We start from the raw sequence: 20,653 nt of genomic DNA on the forward strand, positions 1-20,653 counted from the left end.
AAGGGTTACAGTTTCAAAGTAGGGTTAGGGTTTCAAAATAGGGTGAGGGTTTCTAAACAGTGTTAGGGTTTCAAAGCAGGGTTATGGTTTCAAAACTCGGTTACGGTTTCAAAGTAGGATTTCGAAACAGGGTTAGGGTTTCAAATTAGTGTTTCAAATTAGGGTTAGGGTTTCAAAGTAGGATTTCAAAGCAGGGTTAGGGTTTAAAAGTACCGTTTCAGAACAGAGTTAGGGTTTCAAAGCAGTGTTTCAAAACGGTTAGGATTCCAAAGTAAGGTTTCAAAACAGGGGTAGGATTTCAAGACGGGCTTAGGGTTTCAAAGTAGGGTTTCAGAACAGGGTTGGTGTTTCAAAGTAGGGTTTCAAAAGAGGGTTAGGGTTTCAAGGTAGGGTGTCCAACTAGGGGTAGGGTGTTAAATTAGGGTTAGGATTTCAAAGTAAAGTTTCCAACTAGTGGTAGGGTGTCAGGCAGCACGGTGTACGACTGGTGAGAGCGCCAGCCTCACAGTTCTGAGGACCGGGGTTCAATCCCTGGCCCCGCCTGTGTGGAGTTTACATGTTCTCCCCGTGCCAACGTGGGTTTTCTCCGGGCACTCCGGTTTCCTCCCACAACCCAAAAACATGCATGGTAGGTGATTTGAAGACTCTAAATTGACCGTAGGTGTGATTGTGAGTGCGAATGGTTGTTTGTTTGTATGTGCCCTGCGATTGGCTGGCAACCAGTTCAGGGTGTACCCTGCCTCCTGCCCGATGACAGCTGGGATAGGCTCCAGCACGCCCGCGACCCTAGTGAGGAGAAGCGGCTCAGAAAATGGATGGATGGGTAGGGTGTCAAAGTAGGATTTCAAACCAGGGTTAGGGTTTCAAAGAAGGTCTCGGGTTTCAAGACCGGCCTTATGTTACGACATAGCATAGTACTAAATGCCGACGAGGATGGGATTTGAACCCATGCGTGCAGAGCACAATGGATTAGCAGTCCATCGCCTTAACCTCTCGGCCACCTCGTCTTGCTAGTGGTCAACAGGGTTACGGTTTCAAAACGGTTAGGATTTCAATGTTGGGTTTCAAAGCAGGCTTACGGTTTCAACGGTTTGTGTTTGAAATTAGGCCGGTTTCAAAGTAGGGTTTCAAAACAGGGTTAGGATTTCAAAGTAGGGTTTCAAAGCAGTGTTAGGGTTTCAAAGTAGGGCTAGGGTTTCAAAGTAGAGTTTTCAATAAAGGTTACATTTTCTAAGTAGGGTTTCAAACGGTTTGGGTTTAAAGTAGAGTTTTAAAGTAGGATTAGGGTTTCAAAATAGGGTTATGGTTTTAAAGTAGAGTTTCAAAGTAGGGGTAGGGTTTCAAAGAAGGGTTTTGAAATAAGGTTAGGGTTTTTAAGTAGGGTTAGGGTTCCAAAGTAGTGTTTCAAAGAAGGGTTAGTAGTTTTAAGTAGGGTTAGAGTATCAAAGAAGGGTTTCGAAACAGGGTTAGGGTTTCATAATAGAGATAGGGTTTCTAAGTAGGGTTTGAAATTAGGGTTGGGGTTTAAAAGTAAGGTAGGTTTTCAAAGTAGGGTTTCCAACCAGGGATGGGATGTCAAAATAGGGTTAGGGTTTCAAAGTAGGGTTAGGATTTCAAAATAGTTTCCAACTCTGGGTCGGGTATCAAAGTCGGAATAAGGTTTCAAAGAAGGGCGAGGGTTTCAAGACCGGGTTTGTGTTACGACATAGCATAATACTAAAAGCCGACGAGGATGGGATTTGAACCCATGCGTGCAGAGCACAATGGATTAGCAGTCCATCGCCTTAACCTCTCGGCCACCTCGTCTTGTTTGTGGTCAGAAGGGTTACGGTTACCAAACGGTTTAGGTTTGAAATTAGGCCGGTTTCAAAGGGTTTCAAAACAGGGTTAGGATTTCAATGTTGGGTTTCAAATTAGGCTTACGGTTTCAAAGTAGGGTTTTAAAACAGGGTTAGGGTTTCAAAGTAGGGTTAGGGTTTCAAAGTAGAGTTTTCAATAAAGTTTACGGTTTCCAAGTAGGGTTTCTAAACAGGGTTAGGATTTCAAAGTAGGGTTTAAAAGCAGGGTGAAGGTTTCAAACGAGGGTTTCAAATTAGGTTTAGGGTTTCAAAGTAGGGTTTCAAAACAGGGTTACATTTTCTAAGTAGGGTTTCAAACAGGGTTTGGGTTTCAAAGTAAAGTTTTAAAGTAGAGTTTTAAATTAGGGGTAGCGTTTCAAGGTAGGGTTTCAAAACAGGGTTAGGGTTTCAAAGTAGAGTTTTAAATTAGGGGTAGCGTTTCAAAACAGGGTTAGGGTTTCAAAGTAGGGGTAGGGTTTCAAAGAAGGGTTTCGAGATAGGGTTAGGGTTCTTAAGTAGGGTTAGGGTTTCAAAGTAGTGTTTCAAAGCAGGCTTACGGTTTCCAAGTAGAGTTTCGAAACAGGGTTAGGGTTTCAAAGTAGGGTTTCGAAAAAGGAATAGAGTTTTAAAATAGGGTTAGGTTTTCAAAGTAGGGTTTCAAAAATAGGTTTAGGATTTCAAAGTAGGGTTTCAAAGCAGGGTTATGGTTTCAAACTAAGGTTTCAAACTAGGGTTTCAAACTAGGGTTTCAAATTAGGTTTAGGGTTTCAAAGTAGGGTTTCAAAACAGGGTTACATTTTCTAAGTAGGGTTTCAAACAGGGTTTGGGTTTCAAAGTAGAGTTTTAAAGTAAGATTAGGGTTTCAAAATAGGGTTATGGTTTTAAAGTCGAGGTAGGGTTTCAAAGAAGGGTTTCGTGATAGGGTTCGGGTTTTTAAGTAGGGTAAGGGTTCCAAAGTCGTGTTTCAAAGAAGGGTTAGTTGTTCTTAGTCGGGTTAGAGTTTCAAAGAAGGGTTTCGAAACAGGGTTAGGGTTTCATAATAGGGATAGGGTTTCAAAGTAGGGTTTGAAATTAGGGTTGGGGTTTAAAAGTAAGGTAGGTTTTCAAAGTAGGGTTTCGAAACAGGGTTAGGATTTCAATGTTGGGTTTGGGTTTCAAAGTAGAGTTTTCAATAAAGGTTACGGTTTCCAAGTAGGGTATCTAAACAGGGTTAGGGTTTCAAAGAAGGGTTTAGAAAAAGGGTTAGAGTTTAAAAATAGGGTTAGGGTTTCAAAGTAGGGTTTTAAAAATAGGGTTAGGATTTCAAAGTAGGGTTTCAAAGCAAGGTTAGGGTTTCAAACTAGGGTTTCAATTTAGGTTTAGGGTTTCAAAGTAGGGTTTCAAAACAGGGTTAAATTTCCGAAGTAGGGTTTAAAACAGGGTTTGGGTTTCAAACTAGAGTTTTCAAGTAGGATTCGGGTTTCAAAATAGGGTTATGGTTTTAAAGAAGAGTTTTAAATTAGGGGTAGCGTTTCAAGGTAGGGTTTCAAAACAGGGTTAGGGTTTCAAAGAAGAGTTTCGATATAGGGTTATGGTTTTTAAGTAGGGTGAGGGTTTAAAAGTGGTGTTTCAAAGTCGGGTTAGTAGTTCTAAGTAGGGTTAGAGTTTCAAAGAACGGTTTCGAAACAGGGTTAGGATTTCATAATAGGGATAGCGTTTCAAAGTAGGGTTTGAAATTAGGGTTGGGGTTTAAAAGTAAGGTAGGTTTTCAAAGTAGGGTTTCCAACCAGGGATGGGATGTCAAAATAGGGTTTAGGGTTTCAAAATAGGGTTAGGATTTCAAAATAGTTTCCAACTGGGGGTAGGGTATCAAAGAAGGAATAAGGTTACAAAGAAGGGCGAGGGTTTCAAGACTGGCTTTGTGGTTCGACATCGCATAATACTAAATGCCGACGAGGATGGGATTTGAACCCATGCATGCAGAGCACAATGGATTAGCAGTCCATCGCCTTAACCTCTCAGCCACCTCGTCTTGCCAGTTGTCAACAGGGTTGCGGTTTCAAAACGGTTTGGGTTTGAAATTAGGCCGGTTGCAAAGTAGGGTTTCAAAACAGGGTTAGGATTTCAAAGTAGGGTTTCAAACCAGGCTTATGGTTTCAAAGTAGGGTTTTAAAACAGGGTTAGGGTTTCAAAGTAGGGTTAGGGTTTCAAAGTAGAGTTTTCAAGAAAGGTTACGGTTTCCAAGTAGGGTTTCTAAACAGGTTTAGGGATTCAAAGAAGGGTTTTGAAAAACGGTTCGAGTTTAAAAATAGGGTTAGGGTTTCAAAGTAGGGTTCCACAAATAGGGTTAAGATTTCAAAGTAGGGTTTCAAAGGAGGGTTAGGTTTTCAAACTAGGGTTTCAAATTAAGTTTAGGGTTTCAAAGTAGGGTTTCAAAACAGGGTTACATTTTTTTAAGTAGGGTTTCAAACAGGGTTTGGGTTTCAAAGTAGAGTTTTAAAGTAGGATTAGGTTTTCAAAATAGGGTTATGGTTTTAAAGTAGAGTTTTAAATTAGGGGTAGGGTTTCAAAACAGGGTTAGGGTTTCAAAGTAGGGGTAGGGTTTCAAAGAAGGGTTTCGAAATAGGGTTAGGATTTTATTATAGGGATAGGGTTTCAAAGTAGGGTTTGAAATTAGGGTTGGGGTTTAAAAGTAAGGTTGGTGTTCAAAGCAGGCTTATGGTTTCCAAGTAGGGTTTCTAAACAGGGTTAGGGTTTCAAAGAAGGGTTTCGAAAAAGGATGTTATAGTTTAAATGTAGGGTTAGGGTTTCAAAGTAGGGTTTAAAAAATAGGGTTAGGATTTCAAAGTAGGGTTTCAAAGCAGGGTTAGGGTTTCAAACTCGGGTTACATTTTCTATGTATGGTTTCAAAAAGGGTTTGGGTTAGGATTTCAAAGTAGGGTTTCAAAGGAGGCTTACGGTTTCAAAGTAGGGTTTTAAAACAGGGTTAGGGTTTCAAAGTAGGGTTAGGGTTTCAAAGTAGAGTTTTCAAGAAAGGTTACGGTTTCCAAGTAGGGTTTCTAAACAGGTTTACGGATTCAAAGAAGGGTTTTGAAAAACGGTTCGAGTTTAAAAATAGGGTTAGGGTTTCAAAGTAGAGTTTTCAAGAAAGGTTACGGTTTCCAAGTAGGGTTTCTAAACAGGTTTACGGATTCAAAGAAGGGTTTTGAAAAACGGTTCGAGTTTAAAAATAGGGTTAGGGTTTCAAAGTAGGGTTTCAAAGCAGGGTTAGGTTTTCAAATTAGGGTTTCAAATTAGGTTTAGGGTTTCAAAGTAGGGTTTCAAAACAGGGTACAAAATTTTTAGGGATAGGGTTTCAAAAGTAGGGTTTGAAATTAGGGTTGGGGTTTAAAAGTAAGGTAGGTTTTCAAAGTAGGGTTTCCAACCAGGGATGGGATGTCAAAATAGGGTTTAGGGTTTCAATGTAGGGTTAGGATTTCAAAGTAGGGTTTGAAATTAGGGTTGGGGTTTAAAAGTAAGGTAGGTTTTCAAAGTAGGGGTTCCAACCAGGGATGGGATGTCAAAATAGGGTTCGGGTTTCAAAGTAGGGTTAGGATTTCAAAATAGTTTCCAACTCGGGGTAGGGTATCAAAGAAGGAATAAGGTGACAAAGAAGGGCGAGGGTTTCAAGACCGGCTTTGTGTTACGACACAGCATAATACTAAAAGCCGACGAGGATGGGATTTGAACCCATGCGTGCAGAGCACAATGGATTAGCAGTCCATCGCCTTAACCGTTCGGCCACCTCATGTCACTAGTGTTCAGCAGAGTTACGGTTTTAAAACCATTTGGGTTTGAAATTAGGCCGGTTTCAAAGTCGGGTTTCAAAACAGGGTTAGGATTTCAAAGTAGGGTTTCAAAGCAGGTTTACGGTTTCAAATTAGGGTTTTAAAACAGGGTTAGGATTTCAAAGTGGGGTTAGGGTTTCAAAGTAGAGTTTTCAATAAGGGTTACATTTTCTAAGTAGGGTTTCAAACGGTTTAGGTTTAAAGTAGAGTTTTAAAGTAGGATTAGGGTTTCAAAATAGGGTTTTGAAATAGGGTTAGGGTTTTTAAGTAGGGTTAGGGTTCCAAAGTAGTGTTTCAAAGAAGGGTTAGTAGTTTTAAGTAGGGTTAGAGTTTCAAAGAAGGGTTTCGAAACAGGGTTAGGGTTTCAAAGTAGGGTTTCAAAAAAGGAATAGAGTTTTAAAATAGGGTTAGGTTTTCAAAGTCGGGTTTCAAAAATAGGTTTAGGATTTCAAAGAAGGGTTTCAAAGCAGGGTTATGGTTTCAAACTAAGGTTTCAAACTAGGGTTTCAAATTAGGTTTAGGGTTTCAAAGTAGGGTTTCAAAACAGGGTTACATTTTCTCAGTAGTGTTTCAAACAGGGTTTGGGTTTCAAAGTAGAGTTTTAAAGTAGTATTAGGGTTTCAAACTAGGGTTATGGTTTTAAAGTCGAGGTAGGGTTTCTAAGAAGGGTTTCGAAACAGGGTTCGGGTTTCATAATAGGGATAGGGTTTCAAAGTAGGGTTTGAAATTAGGGTTGGGGTTTAAAAGTAAGGTAGGTTTTCAAAGTAGGGTTTCGAAACAGGGTTAGAATTTCAATGTTGGGTTTGGGTTTCAAAGTAGAGTTTTCAATAAAGGTTACGGTTTCCAAGTAGGGTATCTAAACAGGGTTAGGGTTTCAAAGAAGGGTTTCGAAAACGGGTTAGAGTTTAAAAATAGGGTTAGGGTTTCAAAGTAGGGTTTTAAAAATAGGGTTAGGATTTCAAAGTAGGGTTTCAAATTAGGTTTAGGGTTTCAAAGTAGGGTTTCAAAACAGGGTTAAATTTTCGAAGTAGGGTTTAAAACAGGGCTTGGGTTTCAAAGTAGAGTTTTCAAATAGGATTCGGGTTTCAAAATAGGGTTATGGTTTTAAAGTAGAGTTCTAAATTAGGGGTAGCGTTTCAAGGTAGGGTTTCAAAACAGGGTTAGGGTTTCAAAGTAGGGGTAGGGTTTCAAAGAAAAGTTTCGATATAGGGTTACGGTTTCCAACTAGATTTTCAAATTAGGTTTAGGGTTTCAAAGTAGGGTTTCAAAACAGGGTTACATTTTCTCAGTTGGGTTTCAAACAGGGTTTGGGTTTCAAAGAAAAGTTTTAAAGTAGGATTAGGGTTTCAAAATAGGGTTATGGTTTTAAGGTAGAGTTTTAAATTAGGGGTGGCATTTCAAGGAAGGGTTTCAAAACTGGGTTAGGATTTCAAAATAGTTTCCAACTCGGGATCAGGTATCAAAGTCGGAATAAGGCTTCAAAGAAGGGCTCGGGTTTCAAGACCGGCTTTGTGTTACAACATAGCATAATGCTAAATGCCTACGAGAATGGGATTTGAACCATGCGTGCAGAACACAATGGATTAGCAGTTCATCACCTTATCCTCTCAGCCACCTCATCTTTCCAGTGGTCAACAGGGTTACGGTTTCAAAACGGTTTGGTTTTGAAATTAGGCCGGTTTCAAAGTAGGGTTTCCAACCAGGGATGGGATGTCAAAATAGGGTTTGGGTTTCAAAGTAGGGTTCGGATTTCAAAACAGTTTACAAATAGGGGTAGGGTATCAAAATAGGAATAAGGTTTCAATGAAGGGTTAGGGTTTCAAGACCGGCTTTGTGTTACGACATAGCATAATACTAAATGCCGACGAGGATGGGATTTGAACCCATGCGTGCAGAGCACAATGGATTAGCAGTCCATCGCCTTAACCTCTCGGCCACCTCGTCTTGTTTGTGGTCAGAAAGGTTACGGTTACAAAACGGTTTGGGTTTGAAATTAGGCCGGTTTCAAAGGGTTTCAAAACAGGGTTAGGATTTCAATGTTGGGTTTCAAATTAGGCTTACGGTTTCAAAGTAGGGTTTTAAAACAGGGTGAGGGTTTCAAAGTAGGGTTAGGGTTTCAAAGTAGAGTTTTCAATAAAGTGTACGGTTTCAAAGTAGGGTTTCAAAACAGGGTTTCATTTTATAATTAGGGTTTCGAACAGGGTTTGGGTTTCAAAGTAAAGTTTTAAAGTAGAGTTTTAAATTAGGGGTAGCGTTTCAAGGTAGGGTTTCAAAACAGGGTTAGGGTTTCAAAGTAGGGGTAGGGTTTCAAAGAAGGGTTTCGAGATAGGGTTAGGGTTCTTAAGTAGGGTTAGGGTTTAAAAGTAGTGTTTCAAAGCAGGCTTACAGTTTCCAAGTAGAGTTTCGAAACAGGGTTATGGTTTCAAAGTAGGGTTTCGAAAAAGGAATAGAGTTTTAAAATAGGGTTAGGTTTTCAAAGTAGGGTTTCAAAAATAGGTTTAGGATTTCAAACTAGGGTTTCAAATTAGGTTTAGGGTTTCAAAGTAGGGTTTCAAAACAGGGTTACATTTTCTCAGTAGTGTTTCAAACAGGGTTTGGGTTTCAAAGTAGAGTTTTAAAGTAGTATTAGGGTTTCAAACTAGGGTTATGGTTTTAAAGTCGAGGTAGGGTTTCAAAGAAGGGTTTCGTTGTTCTAAATCGGGTTAGAGTTTCAAAGAAGGGTTTCGAAACAGGGTTCGGGTTTCATAATAGGGATAGGGTTTCAAAGTAGGGTTTGAAATTAGGGTTGGGGTTTAAAAGTAAGGTAGGTTTTCAAAGTAGGGTTTCGAAACAGGGTTAGGATTTCAATGTTGGGTTTGGGTTTCAAAGTAGAGTTTTCAATAAAGGTTACGGTTTCCAAGTAGGGTATCTAAACAGGGTTAGGGTTTCAAAGAAGGGTTTCGAAAACGGGTTAGAGTTTAAAAATAGGGTTAGGGTTTCAAAGTAGGGTTTTAAAAATAGGGTTAGGATTTCAAAGTAGGGTTTCAAATTAGGTTTAGGGTTTCAAAGTAGGGTTTCAAAACAGGGTTAAATTTTCGAAGTAGGGTTTAAAACAGGGTTTGGGTTTCAAAGTAGAGTTTTCAAATAGGATTCGGGTTTCAAAATAGGGTTATGGTTTTAAAGTAGAGTTTTCAATTAGGGGTAGCGTTTCAAGGTAGGGTTTCAAAACAGGGTTAGGGTTTCAAAGTAGGGGTAGGGTTTCAAAGAAAAGTTTCGATATAGGGTTACGGTTTTTAAGTAGGGTGAGGGTTTCAAAGTAGTGTTTCAAAGTAGGGTTAGTAGTTCTAAGTGGGGTTAGAGTTTCAAAGAACGGTTTCGAAACAGGGGTTTGAAATTAGGCCGGTTGCAAAGTAGGGTTTCAAAACAGGGTTAGGATTTCAAAGTAGGGTTTCAAAGCAGGCTTACGGTTTCAAAGTAGGGTTTTAAAACAGGGTTAGGGTTTCAAAGTAGGGTTAGGGTTCCAAAGTAGAGTTTTCAAGAAAGGTTAAGGTTTCCAAGTCGGGTTTCTAAACAGGTTTAGGGTTTCAAAGAAGGGTTTTGAAAAACGGTTCGAGTTTAAAAATAGGGTTAGGGTTTCAAAGTAGGGTTCCACAAATAGGGTTAAGATTTCAAAGCAGGGTTAGGTTTTCAAACTCGGGTTTCAAATTAAGTTTAGGGTTTCAAAGTAGGGTTTCAAAACAGGGTTACATTTTTAAAGTAGGGTTTCAAACAGGGTTTGGGTTTCAAAGTAGAGTTTTAAAGTAGGATTAGGTTTTCAAAATAGGGTTATGGTTTTAAAGTAGAGTTTTAAATTAGGGGTAGGGTTTCAAAACAGGGTTAGGGTTTCAAAGTAGGGGTAGGGTTTCAAAGAAGGGTTTCGAAATAGGGTTAGGGTTTTTAAGTAGGGTTAGGGTTTCAAAGTCGTGTTTCAAAGTGGGGTTATTAGTTCTAAGGAGTGTTAGAGTTTCAAAAAAGGGTTTTGAAACAGGGTTAGGATTTCATAACAGGGATAGGGTTTCAAAGAAGGTTTTCGAAAAAGTGTTTGAGTTTAAAAATAGGGTTAGGGTTTAAAAGTAGGGTTTCAAAAATAGGTTTAGGATTTCAAAGTAGGGTTTCAAAGCAGGGTTATGGTTTCAAACTAAGGTTTCAAACTAGGGTTTCAAATTAGGTTTAGGGTTTCAAAGTAGGGTTTCAAAACAGGGTTACATTTTCTAAGTAGGGTTTCAAACAGGGTTTGGGTTTCAAAGTAGAGTTTTAAAGTAGGATTAGGGTTTCAAAATAGGGTTATGGTTTTAAAGTCGAGGTAGGGTTTCAAAGAAGGGTTTCGTGATAGGGTTCGGGTTTTTAAGTAGGGTAAGGGTTCCAAAGTCGTGTTTCAAAGAAGGGTTAGTTGTTCTTAGTCGGGTTAGAGTTTCAAAGAAGGGTTTCGAAACAGGGTTAGGGTTTCATAATAGGGATAGGGTTTCAAAGTAGGGTTTGAAATTAGGGTTGGGGTTTAAAAGTAAGGTAGGTTTTCAAAGTAGGGTTTCGAAACAGTGTTAGGATTTCAATGTTGGGTATGGGTTTCAAAGTAGAGTTTTCAATAAAGGTTACGGTTTCCAAGTAGGGTATCTAAACAGGGTTAGGGTTTCAAAGAAGGGTTTCGAAAAAGGGTTAGAGTTTAAAAATAGGGTTAGGGTTTCAAAGTAGGGTTTTAAAAATAGGGTTAGGATTTCAAAGTAGGGTTTCAAAGCAAGGTTAGGGTTTCAAACTAGGGTTTCAATTTAGGTTTAGGGTTTCAAAGTAGGGTTTCAAAACAGGGTTAAATTTCCGAAGTAGGGTTTAAAACAGGGTTTGGGTTTCAAACTAGAGTTTTCAAGTAGGATTCGGGTTTCAAAATAGGGTTATGGTTTTAAAGAAGAGTTTTAAATTAGGGGTAGCGTTTCAAGGTAGGGTTTCAAAACAGGGTTAGGGTTTCAAAGAAGAGTTTCGATATAGGGTTATGGTTTTTAAGTAGGGTGAGGGTTTAAAAGTGGTGTTTCAAAGTCGGGTTAGTAGTTCTAAGTAGGGTTAGAGTTTCAAAGAACGGTTTCGAAACAGGGTTAGGATTTCATAATAGGGATAGGGTTTCAAAGTAGGGTTTGAAATTAGGGTTGGGGTTTAAAAGTAAGGTAGGTTTTCAAAGTAGGGTTTCCAACCAGGGATGGGATGTCAAAATAGGGTTTAGGGTTTCAATGTAGGGTTAGGATTTCAAAGTAGGGTTTGAAATTAGGGTTGGGGTTTAAAAGTAAGGTAGGTTTTCAAAGTAGGGGTTCCAACCAGGGATGGGATGTCAAAATAGGGTTCGGGTTTCAAAGTAGGGTTAGGATTTCAAAATAGTTTCCAACTAGGGGTAGGGTCTCAAAGTAGGAATAAGGTTTCAAAGAAGGTCTAGGGTTTCAAGACTGGCTTTGTGTTTCAACATCGCATAATGCTAAATGCTGACAAGGATGGGATTTGAACCCATGCGTGCAGAGCACAATGGATTAGCAGTCCATCGCCTTAACCTCTCGGCCATCTCGTCTTGTTTGTGGTCAGAAAGGTTACGGTTACAAAACGGTTTGGGTTTGAAATTAGGCCGGTTTCAAAGGGTGTCAAAACAGGGTTAGGATTTCAATGTTGGGTTTCAAATTAGGCTTACGGTTTCAAAGTAGGGTTTTAAAACAGGGTGAGGGTTTCAAAGTAGGGTTAGGGTTTCAAAGTAGAGTTTTCAATAAAGTTTACGGTTTCAAAGTAGGGTTTCAAAACAGGGTTTCATTTTATAATTAGGGTTTCAAACAGGGTTTGGGTTTCAAAGTAAAGTTTTAAAGTAGAGTTTTAAATTAGGGGTAGCGTTTCAAGGTAGGGTTTCAAAACAGGGTTAGGGTTTCAAAGTAGGGGTAGGGTTTCAAAGAAGGGTTTCGAGATAGGGTTAGGGTTCTTAAGCAGGCTTACGGTTTCCAAGTAGAGTTTCGAAACAGGGTTATGGTTTCAAAGTAGGGTTTCGAAAATAGGTTTAGGATTTCAAAGTAGGGTTTCAAAGCAGGGTTATGGTTTCAAACTAAGGTTTCAAACCCGGGTTTCAAATTAGGTTTAGGGTTTCAAAGTAGGGTTTCAAAACAGGGTTGCATTTTCTAAGTAGGGTTTCAAACAGGGTTTGGGTTTCAAAGTTGGGTTTGGGTTTCAAAGTAGAGTTTTAAAGTAGGATTAGGGTTTCAAAATAGGGTTTTGAAATAGGGTTACGGTTTTTAAGTAGGGTTAGGGTTCCAAAGTAGTGTTTCAAAGAAGGGTTAGTAGTTTTAAGTAGGGTTAGAATTTCAAAGAAGGGTTTCGAAACAGGGTTAGGGTTTCATAATAGAGATAAGGTTTCTAAGTAGGGTTTGAAATTAGGGTTGGGGTTTAAAAGTAAGGTAGGTTTTCAAAGTAGGGGTTCCAACCAGGGATGGGATGTCAAAATAGGGTTCGGGTTTCAAAGTAGGGTGAGGATTTCAAAATAGTTTCCAACTGGGGGTAGGGTATCAAAGAAGGAATAAGGTTACAATGAAGGGCGAGGGTTTCAAGACTGGCTTTCTGGTTCGACATCGCATAATACTAAATGCCGACGAGGATGGGATTTGAACCCATGCATGCAGAGCATAATTGATTAGCAGTCCATCGCCTTAACCTCTCGGCCACCTCGTCCTGCCAGTTGTCAACAGGGTTGCGGTTTCAAAACGGTTTGGGTTTGAAATTAGGTCGGTTGCAAAGTAGGGTTTCAAAACAGGGTGAGGATTTCAAAGTAGGGTTTCAAATTAGGCTTACGGTTTCAAAGTAGGGTTTTAAAACAGGGTGAGGGTTTCAAAGTAGGGTTAGGGTTTCAAAGTAGAGTTTTCAATAAAGTTTACGGTTTCAAAGTAGGGTTTCAAAACAGGGTTTCATTTTATAATTAGGGTTTCAAACAGGGTTTGGGTTTCAAAGTAAAGTTTTAAAGTAGGGTTAGGTTTTCAAAGTCGGGTTTCAAAAATAGGTTTAGGATTTCAAAGAAGGGTTTCAAAGCAGGGTTATGGTTTCAAACTAAGGTTTCAAACTAGGGTTTCAAATTAGGTTTAGGGTTTCAAAGTAGGGTTTCAAAACAGGGTTACATTTTCTAAGTAGGGTTTCAAACAGGGTTTGGGTTTCAAAGTAGAGTTTTAAAGTAGGATTAGGGTTTCAAAATAGGGTTATGGTTTTAAAGTCGAGGTAGGGTTTCAAAGAAGGGTTTCGTGATAGGGTTCGGGTTTTTAAGTAGGGTAAGGGTTCCAAAGTCGTGTTTCAAAGAAGGGTTAGTTGTTCTTAGTCGGGTTAGAGTTTCAAAGAAGGGTTTCGAAACAGGGTTAGGGTTTCATAATAGGGATAGGGTTTCAAAGTAGGGTTTGAAATTAGGGTTGGGGTTTAAAAGTAAGGTAGGTTTTCAAAGTAGGGTTTCGAAACAGTGTTAGGATTTCAATGTTGGGTATGGGTTTCAAAGTAGAGTTTTCAATAAAGGTTACGGTTTCCAAGTAGGGTATCTAAACAGGGTTAGGGTTTCAAAGAAGGGTTTCGAAAAAGGGTTAGAGTTTAAAAATAGGGTTAGGGTTTCAAAGTAGGGTTTTAAAAATAGGGTTAGGATTTCAAAGTAGGGTTTCAAAGCAAGGTTAGGGTTTCAAACTAGGGTTTCAATTTAGGTTTAGGGTTTCAAAGTAGGGTTTCAAAACAGGGTTAAATTTCCGAAGTAGGGTTTAAAACAGGGTTTGGGTTTCAAACTAGAGTTTTCAAGTAGGATTCGGGTTTCAAAATAGGGTTATGGTTTTAAAGAAGAGTTTTAAATTAGGGGTAGTGTTTCAAGGTAGGGTTTCAAAACAGGGTTAGGGTTTCAAAGAAGAGTTTCGATATAGGGTTATGGTTTTTAAGTAGGGTGAGGGTTTAAAAGTGGTGTTTCAAAGTCGGGTTAGTAGTTCTAAGTAGGGTTAGAGTTTCAAAGAACGGTTTCGAAACAGGGTTAGGATTTCATAATAGGGATAGGGTTTCAAAGTAGGGTTTGAAATTAGGGTTGGGGTTTAAAAGTAAGGTAGGTTTTCAAAGTAGGGTTTCCAACCAGGGATGGGATGTCAAAATAGGGTTTAGGGTTTCAATGTAGGGTTAGGATTTCAAAGTAGGGTTTGAAATTAGGGTTGGGGTTTAAAAGTAAGGTAGGTTTTCAAAGTAGGGGTTCCAACCAGGGATGGGATGTCAAAATAGGGTTCGGGTTTCAAAGTAGGGTTAGGATTTCAAAATAGTTTCCAACTAGGGGTAGGGTCTCAAAGTAGGAATAAGGTTTCAAAGAAGGTCTAGGGTTTCAAGACTGGCTTTGTGTTTCAACATCGCATAATGCTAAATGCTGACAAGGATGGGATTTGAACCCATGCGTGCAGAGCACAATGGATTAGCAGTCCATCGCCTTAACCTCTCGGCCATCTCGTCTTGTTTGTGGTCAGAAAGGTTACGGTTACAAAACGGTTTGGGTTTGAAATTAGGCCGGTTTCAAAGTGTGTCAAAACAGGGTTAGGATTTCAATGTTGGGTTTCAAATTAGGCTTACGGTTTCAAAGTAGGGTTTTAAAACAGGGTGAGGGTTTCAAAGTAGGGTTAGGGTTTCAAAGTAGAGTTTTCAATAAAGTTTACGGTTTCAAAGTAGGGTTTCAAAACAGGGTTTCATTTTATAATTAGGGTTTCAAACAGGGTTTGGGTTTCAAAGTAAAGTTTTAAAGTAGAGTTTTAAATTAGGGGTAGCGTTTCAAGGTAGGGTTTCAAAACAGGGTTAGGGTTTCAAAGTAGGGGTAGGGTTTCAAAGAAGGGTTTCGAGATAGGGTTAGGGTTCTTAAGCAGGCTTACGGTTTCCAAGTAGAGTTTCGAAACAGGGTTATGGTTTCAAAGTAGGGTTTCGAAAATAGGTTTAGGATTTCAAAGTAGGGTTTCAAAGCAGGGTTATGGTTTCAAACTAAGGTTTCAAACCCGGGTTTCAAATTAGGTTTAGGGTTTCAAAGTAGGGTTTCAAAACAGGGTTGCATTTTCTAAGTAGGGTTTCAAACAGGGTTTGGGTTTCAAAGTTGGGTTTGGGTTTCAAAGTAGAGTTTTAAAGTAGGATTAGGGTTTCAAAATAGGGTTTTGAAATAGGGTTACGGTTTTTAAGTAGGGTTAGGGTTCCAAAGTAGTGTTTCAAAGAAGGGTTAGTAGTTTTAAGTAGGGTTAGAATTTCAAAGAAGGGTTTCGAAACAGGGTTAGGGTTTCATAATAGAGATAAGGTTTCTAAGTAGGGTTTGAAATTAGGGTTGGGGTTTAAAAGTAAGGTAGGTTTTCAAAGTAGGGGTTCCAACCAGGGATGGGATGTCAAAATAGGGTTCGGGTTTCAAAGTAGGGTGAGGATTTCAAAATAGTTTCCAACTGGGGGTAGGGTATCAAAGAAGGAATAAGGTTACAATGAAGGGCGAGGGTTTCAAGACTGGCTTTCTGGTTCGACATCGCATAATACTAAATGCCGACGAGGATGGGATTTGAACCCATGCATGCAGAGCATAATTGATTAGCAGTCCATCGCCTTAACCTCTCGGCCACCTCGTCCTGCCAGTTGTCAACAGGGTTGCGGTTTCAAAACGGTTTGGGTTTGAAATTAGGTCGGTTGCAAAGTAGGGTTTCAAAACAGGGTGAGGATTTCAAAGTAGGGTTTCAAATTAGGCTTACGGTTTCAAAGTAGGGTTTTAAAACAGGGTGAGGGTTTCAAAGTAGGGTTAGGGTTTCAAAGTAGAGTTTTCAATAAAGTTTACGGTTTCAAAGTAGGGTTTCAAAACAGGGTTTCATTTTATAATTAGGGTTTCAAACAGGGTTTGGGTTTCAAAGTAAAGTTTTAAAGTAGAGTTTTAAATTAGGGGTAGCGTTTCAAGGTAGAGTTTCAAAACAGGGTTAGGGTTTCAAAGTAGGGGTAGGGTTTCAAAGAAGGGTTTCGAGATAGGGTTAGGGTTCTTAAGTAGGGTTAGGGTTTCAAAGTAGTGTTTCAAAGCAGGCTTACAGTTTCCAAGTAGAGTTTCGAAACAGGGTTATGGTTTCAAAGTAGGGTTTCGAAAATAGGTTTAGGATTTCAAAGTAGGGTTTCAAAACAGGGTTATGGTTTCAAACTAAGGTTTCAAACCCGGGTTTCAAATTAGGTTTAGGGTTTCAAAGTAGGGTTTCAAAACAGGGTTACATTTTCTAAGTAGGGTTTCAAACAGGGTTTGGGTTTCAAAGTTGGGTTTGGGTTTCAAAGTAGAGTTTTAAAGTAGGATTAGGCTTTCAAAATAGGGGTTTGAAATAGGGTTAGGGTTTTTAAGTAGGGTTAGGGTTCCAAAGTAGTGTTTCAAAGAAGGGTTAGTAGTTTTAAGTAGGGTTAGAGTTTCAAAGAAGGGTTTCGAAACAGGGTTAGGGTTTCATAATAGAGATAGGGTTTCTAAGTAGGGTGAGGATTTCAAAATAGTTTCCAACTGGGGGTAGGGTATCAAAGAAGGAATAAGGTTACAAAGAAGGGTGAGGGTTTCAAGACTGGCTTTGTGGTTCGACATCGCATAATACTAAATGCCGACGAGGATGGGATTTGAACCCATGCATGCAGAGCACAATGGATTAGCAGTCCATCGCCTTAACCTCTCGGCCACCTCGTCTTGCCAGTTGTCAACAGGGTTGCGGTTTCAAAACGGTTTGGGTTTGAAATTAGGCCGGTTGCAAAGTAGGGTTTCAAAACAGGGTTAGGATTTCAAAGTAGGGTTTCAAACCAGGCTTATGGTTTCAAAGTAGGGTTTTAAAACAGGGTTAGGGTTTCAAAGTAGGGTTAGGGTTTCAAAGTAGAGTTTTCAAGAAAGGTTATGGTTTCCAAGTAGGGTTTCTAAACAGGTTTAGGGATTCAAAGAAGGGTTTTGAAAAACGGTTCGAGTTTAAAAATAGGGTTAGGGTTTCAAAGTAGGGTTCCACAAATAGGGTTAAGATTTCAAAGTAGGGTTTCAAAGGAGGGTTAGGTTTTCAAACTAGGGTTTCAAATTAAGTTTAGGGTTTCAAAGTAGGGTTACAAAACAGGGTTACATTTTTTTAAGTAGGGTTTCAAACAGGGTTTGGGTTTCAAAGTAGAGTTTTAAAGTAGGATTAGGTTTTCAAAATAGGGTTATGGTTTTAAAGTAGAGTTTTAAATTAGGGGTAGGGTTTCAAAACAGGGTTAGGGTTTCAAAGTAGGGGTAGGGTTTCAAAGAAGGGTTTCGAAATAGGGTTAGGATTTTATTATAGGGATAGGGTTTCAAAGTAGGGTTTGAAATTAGGGTTGGGGTTTAAAAGTAAGGTTGGTGTTCAAAGCAGGCTTACGGTTTCCAAGTAGGGTTTCTAAACAGGGTTAGGGTTTCAAAGAAGGGTTTCGAAAAAGGATGTTATAGTTTAAATGTAGGGTTAGGGTTTCAAAGTAGGGTTTAAAAAATAGGGTTAGGATTTCAAAGTAGGGTTTCAAAGTAGGGTTAGGGTTTCAAACTCGGGTTACATTTTCTATGTATGGTTTCAAAAAGGGTTTGGGTTTAAAATTAGGCCGGTTGCAAAGTAGGGTTTCAAAACAGGGTTAGGATTTCAAAGTAGGGTTTCAAAGGAGGCTTACGGTTTCAAAGTAGGGTTTTAAAACAGGGTTAGGGTTTCAAAGTAGGGTTAGGGCTTCAAAGTAGAGTTTTCAAGAAAGGTTACGGTTTCCAAGTAGGGTTTCTAAACAGGTTTACGGATTCAAAGAAGGGTTTTGAAAAACGGTTCGAGTTTAAAAATAGGGTTAGGGTTTCAAAGTAGGGTTTCAAAGCAGGGTTAGGTTTTCAAATTAGGGTTTCAAATTAGGTTTAGGGTTTCAAAGTAGGGTTTCAAAACAGGGTACAAAATTTTTAGGGATAGGGTTTCAAAAGTAGGGTTTGAAATTAGGGTTGGGGTTTAAAAGTAAGGTAGGTTTTCAAAGTAGGGTTTCCAACCAGGGATGGGATGTCAAAATAGGGTTTAGGGTTTCAATGTAGGGTTAGGATTTCAAAGTAGGGTTTGAAATTAGGGTTGGGGTTTAAAAGTAAGGTAGGTTTTCAAAGTAGGGGTTCCAACCAGGGATGGGATGTCAAAATAGGGTTCGGGTTTTAAAGTAGGGTTAGGATTTCAAAATAGTTTCCAACTGGGGGTAGGGTATCAAAGAAGGAATAAGGTGACAAAGAAGGGCGAGGGTTTCAAGACCGGCTTTGTGTTACGACACAGCATAATACTAAAAGCCGACGAGGATGGGATTTGAACCCATGCGTGCAGAGCACAATGGATTAGCAGTCCATCGCCTTAACCGCTCGGCCACCTCATCTCACTAGTGGTCAGCAGAGTTACGGTTTTAAAACCATTTGGGTTTGAAATTAGGCCGGTTTCAAAGTCGGGTTTCAAAACAGGGTTAGGATTTCAAAGTAGGGTTTCAAAGCAGGATTACGGTTTCAAAGTAGGGTTTTAAAACAGGGTTAGGATTTCAAAGTGGGGTTAGGGTTTCAAAGTAGTGTTTTCAATAAAGGTTACATTTTCTAAGTAGGGTTTCAAACGGTTTAGGTTTAAAGTAGAGTTTTAAAGTAGGATTAGGGTTTCAAAATAGGGTTTTGAAATAGGGTTAGGGTTTTTAAGTAGGGTTAGGGTTCCAAAGTAGTGTTTCAAAGAAGGGTTAGTAGTTTTAAGTAGGGTTAGAGTTTCAATGAAGGGTTTCGAAACAGGGTTAGGGTTTCATAATAGAGATAGGGTTTCTAAGTAGGGTTTGAAATTAGGGTTGGGGTTTAAAAGTAAGGTAGGTTTTCAAAGTAGGGTTTCCAACCAGGGATGGGATGTCAAAATAGGGTTTAGGGTTTCAATGTAGGGTTAGGATTTCAAAGTAGGGTTTGAAATTAGGGTTGGGGTTTAAAAGTAAGGTAGGTTTTCAAAGTAGGGGTTCCAACCAGGGATGGGATGTCAAAATAGGGTTCGGGTTTCAAAGTAGGGTTAGGATTTCAAAATAGTTTCCAACTGGGGGTAGGGTATCAAAGAAGGAATAAGGTGACAAAGAAGGGCGAGGGTTTCAAGACCGGCTTTGTGTTACGACACAGCATAATACTAAAAGCCGACGAGGATGGGATTTGAACCCATGCATGCAGAGCACAATGGATTAGCAGTCCATCGCCTTAACCGCTCGGCCACCTCATCTCACTAGTGGTCAGCAGAGTTACGGTTTTAAAACCATTTGGGTTTGAAATTAGGCCGGTTTCAAAGTCGGGTTTCAAAACAGGGTTAGGATTTCAAAGTAGGGTTTCAAAGCAGGATTACGGTTTCAAAGTAGGGTTTTAAAACAGGGTTAGGATTTCAAAGTGGGGTTAGGGTTTCAAAGTAGTGTTTTCAATAAAGGTTACATTTTCTAAGTAGGGTTTCAAACGGTTTAGGTTTAAAGTAGAGTTTTAAAGTAGGATTAGGGTTTCAAAATAGGGTTTTGAAATAGGGTTAGGGTTTTTAAGTAGGGTTAGGGTTCCAAAGTAGTGTTTCAAAGAAGGGTTAGTAGTTTTAAGTAGGGTTAGAGTTTCAAAGAAGGGTTTCGAAACAGGGTTAGGGTTTCATAATAGAGATAGGGTTTCTAAGTAGGGTTTGAAATTAGGGTTGGGGTTTAAAAGTAAGGTAGGTTTTCAAAGTAGGGTTTCCAACCAGGGATGGGATGTCAAAATAGGGTTTAGGGTTTCAATGTAGGGTTAGGATTTCAAAGTAGGGTTTGAAATTAGGGTTGGGGTTTAAAAGTAAGGTAGGTTTTCAAAGTAGGGGTTCCAACCAGGGATGGGATGTCAAAATAGGGTTCGGGTTTCAAAGTAGGGTTAGGATTTCAAAATAGTTTCCAACTGGGGGTAGGGTATCAAAGAAGGAATAAGGTGACAAAGAAGGGCGAGGGTTTCAAGACCGGCTTTGTGTTACGACACAGCATAATACTAAAAGCCGACGAGGATGGGATTTGAACCCATGCGTGCAGAGCACAATGGATTAGCAGTCCATCGCCTTAACCGCTCGGCCACCTCATGTCACTAGTGTTCAGCAGAGTTACGGTTTTAAAACCATTTGGGTTTGAAATTAGGCCGGTTTCAAAGTCGGGTTTTAAAACAGGGTTAGGATTTCAAAGTAGGGTTTCAAAGCAGGTTTACGGTTTCAAAGTAGGGTTTTAAAACAGGGTTAGGATTTCAAAGTGGGGTTAGGGTTTCAAAGTAGAGTTTTCAATAAGGGTTACATTTTCTAAGTAGGGTTACAAAACAGGGTTACATTTTTTTAAGTAGGGTTTCAAACAGGGTTTGGGTTTCAAAGTAGAGTTTTAAAGTAGGATTAGGTTTTCAAAATAGGGTTAGGGTTCCAAAGTAGTGTTTCAAAGAAGGGTTAGTAGTTTTAAGTAGGGTTAGAGTCTCAAAGAAGGGTTTCGAAACAGGGTTAGGGTTTCATAATAGAGATAGGGTTTCTAAGTAGGGTTTGAAATTAGGGTTGGGGTTTAAAAGTAAGGTAGGTTTTCAAAGTAGGGGTTCCAACCAGGGATGGGATGTCAAAATAGGGTTCGGGTTTCAAAGTAGGGTTAGGATTTCAAAATAGTTTCCAACTAGGGGTAGGGTCTCAAAGTAGGAATAAGGTTTCAAAGAAGGTCTAGGGTTTCAAGACTGGCTTTGTGTTTCAAAATCGCATAATGCTAATTGCCGACAAGGATGGGATTTGAACCCATGCGTGCAGAGCACAATGGATTAGCAGTCCATCGCCTTAACCTCTCGGCCACCTCGTCTTGCTTGTGATAAGAAAGGTTACGGTTACAAAACGGTTTGGGTTTGAAATTAGGCCGGTTTCAAAGGGTTTCAAAACAGGGTTAGGATTTCAATGTTGGGTTTCAAATTAGGCTTACGGTTTCAAAGTAGGGTTTTAAAACAGGGTGAGGGTTTCAAAGTAGGGTTAGGGTTTCAAAGTTGAGTTTTCAATAAAGTTTACG

The 20,653-nt window shown here is 39.5% G+C and overlaps 12 non-coding genes across 12 annotated transcripts; all 12 read right to left on the reverse strand.

Annotated features, from left to right (window-relative positions):
- Positions 1 to 925: 925 nt before the first annotated feature.
- On the reverse strand, positions 926 to 1,007 carry trnas-gcu (transfer RNA serine (anticodon GCU)). Its single transcript has one exon. It is a non-coding gene; the product is annotated as a tRNA-Ser (tRNA).
- Positions 1,008 to 1,724: 717 nt separating this feature from the next.
- On the reverse strand, positions 1,725 to 1,806 carry trnas-gcu (transfer RNA serine (anticodon GCU)). The gene has a single exon. It is a non-coding gene; the product is annotated as a tRNA-Ser (tRNA).
- A 1,961-nt stretch (positions 1,807 to 3,767) lies between these two features.
- On the reverse strand, positions 3,768 to 3,849 carry trnas-gcu (transfer RNA serine (anticodon GCU)). The gene has a single exon. It is a non-coding gene; the product is annotated as a tRNA-Ser (tRNA).
- A 1,676-nt stretch (positions 3,850 to 5,525) lies between these two features.
- On the reverse strand, positions 5,526 to 5,609 carry trnas-gcu (transfer RNA serine (anticodon GCU)). The gene has a single exon. It is a non-coding gene; the product is annotated as a tRNA-Ser (tRNA).
- Positions 5,610 to 7,506: 1,897 nt separating this feature from the next.
- trnas-gcu (transfer RNA serine (anticodon GCU)) lies at positions 7,507 to 7,588 on the reverse strand. The gene has a single exon. It is a non-coding gene; the product is annotated as a tRNA-Ser (tRNA).
- A 3,534-nt stretch (positions 7,589 to 11,122) lies between these two features.
- Positions 11,123 to 11,204, reverse strand: trnas-gcu (transfer RNA serine (anticodon GCU)). Its single transcript has one exon. It is a non-coding gene; the product is annotated as a tRNA-Ser (tRNA).
- A 2,830-nt stretch (positions 11,205 to 14,034) lies between these two features.
- Positions 14,035 to 14,116, reverse strand: trnas-gcu (transfer RNA serine (anticodon GCU)). Its single transcript has one exon. It is a non-coding gene; the product is annotated as a tRNA-Ser (tRNA).
- Positions 14,117 to 16,240: 2,124 nt separating this feature from the next.
- On the reverse strand, positions 16,241 to 16,322 carry trnas-gcu (transfer RNA serine (anticodon GCU)). The gene has a single exon. It is a non-coding gene; the product is annotated as a tRNA-Ser (tRNA).
- Positions 16,323 to 17,925: 1,603 nt separating this feature from the next.
- On the reverse strand, positions 17,926 to 18,007 carry trnas-gcu (transfer RNA serine (anticodon GCU)). Its single transcript has one exon. It is a non-coding gene; the product is annotated as a tRNA-Ser (tRNA).
- A 772-nt stretch (positions 18,008 to 18,779) lies between these two features.
- Positions 18,780 to 18,861, reverse strand: trnas-gcu (transfer RNA serine (anticodon GCU)). Its single transcript has one exon. It is a non-coding gene; the product is annotated as a tRNA-Ser (tRNA).
- A 772-nt stretch (positions 18,862 to 19,633) lies between these two features.
- On the reverse strand, positions 19,634 to 19,717 carry trnas-gcu (transfer RNA serine (anticodon GCU)). The gene has a single exon. It is a non-coding gene; the product is annotated as a tRNA-Ser (tRNA).
- Positions 19,718 to 20,370: 653 nt separating this feature from the next.
- trnas-gcu (transfer RNA serine (anticodon GCU)) lies at positions 20,371 to 20,452 on the reverse strand. The gene has a single exon. It is a non-coding gene; the product is annotated as a tRNA-Ser (tRNA).
- Positions 20,453 to 20,653: the final 201 nt, after the last annotated feature.

Source organism: Phycodurus eques, chromosome 1, assembly GCF_024500275.1.
Source record: "Phycodurus eques isolate BA_2022a chromosome 1, UOR_Pequ_1.1, whole genome shotgun sequence".
NCBI lineage: Eukaryota > Metazoa > Chordata > Actinopteri > Syngnathiformes > Syngnathidae > Phycodurus > Phycodurus eques.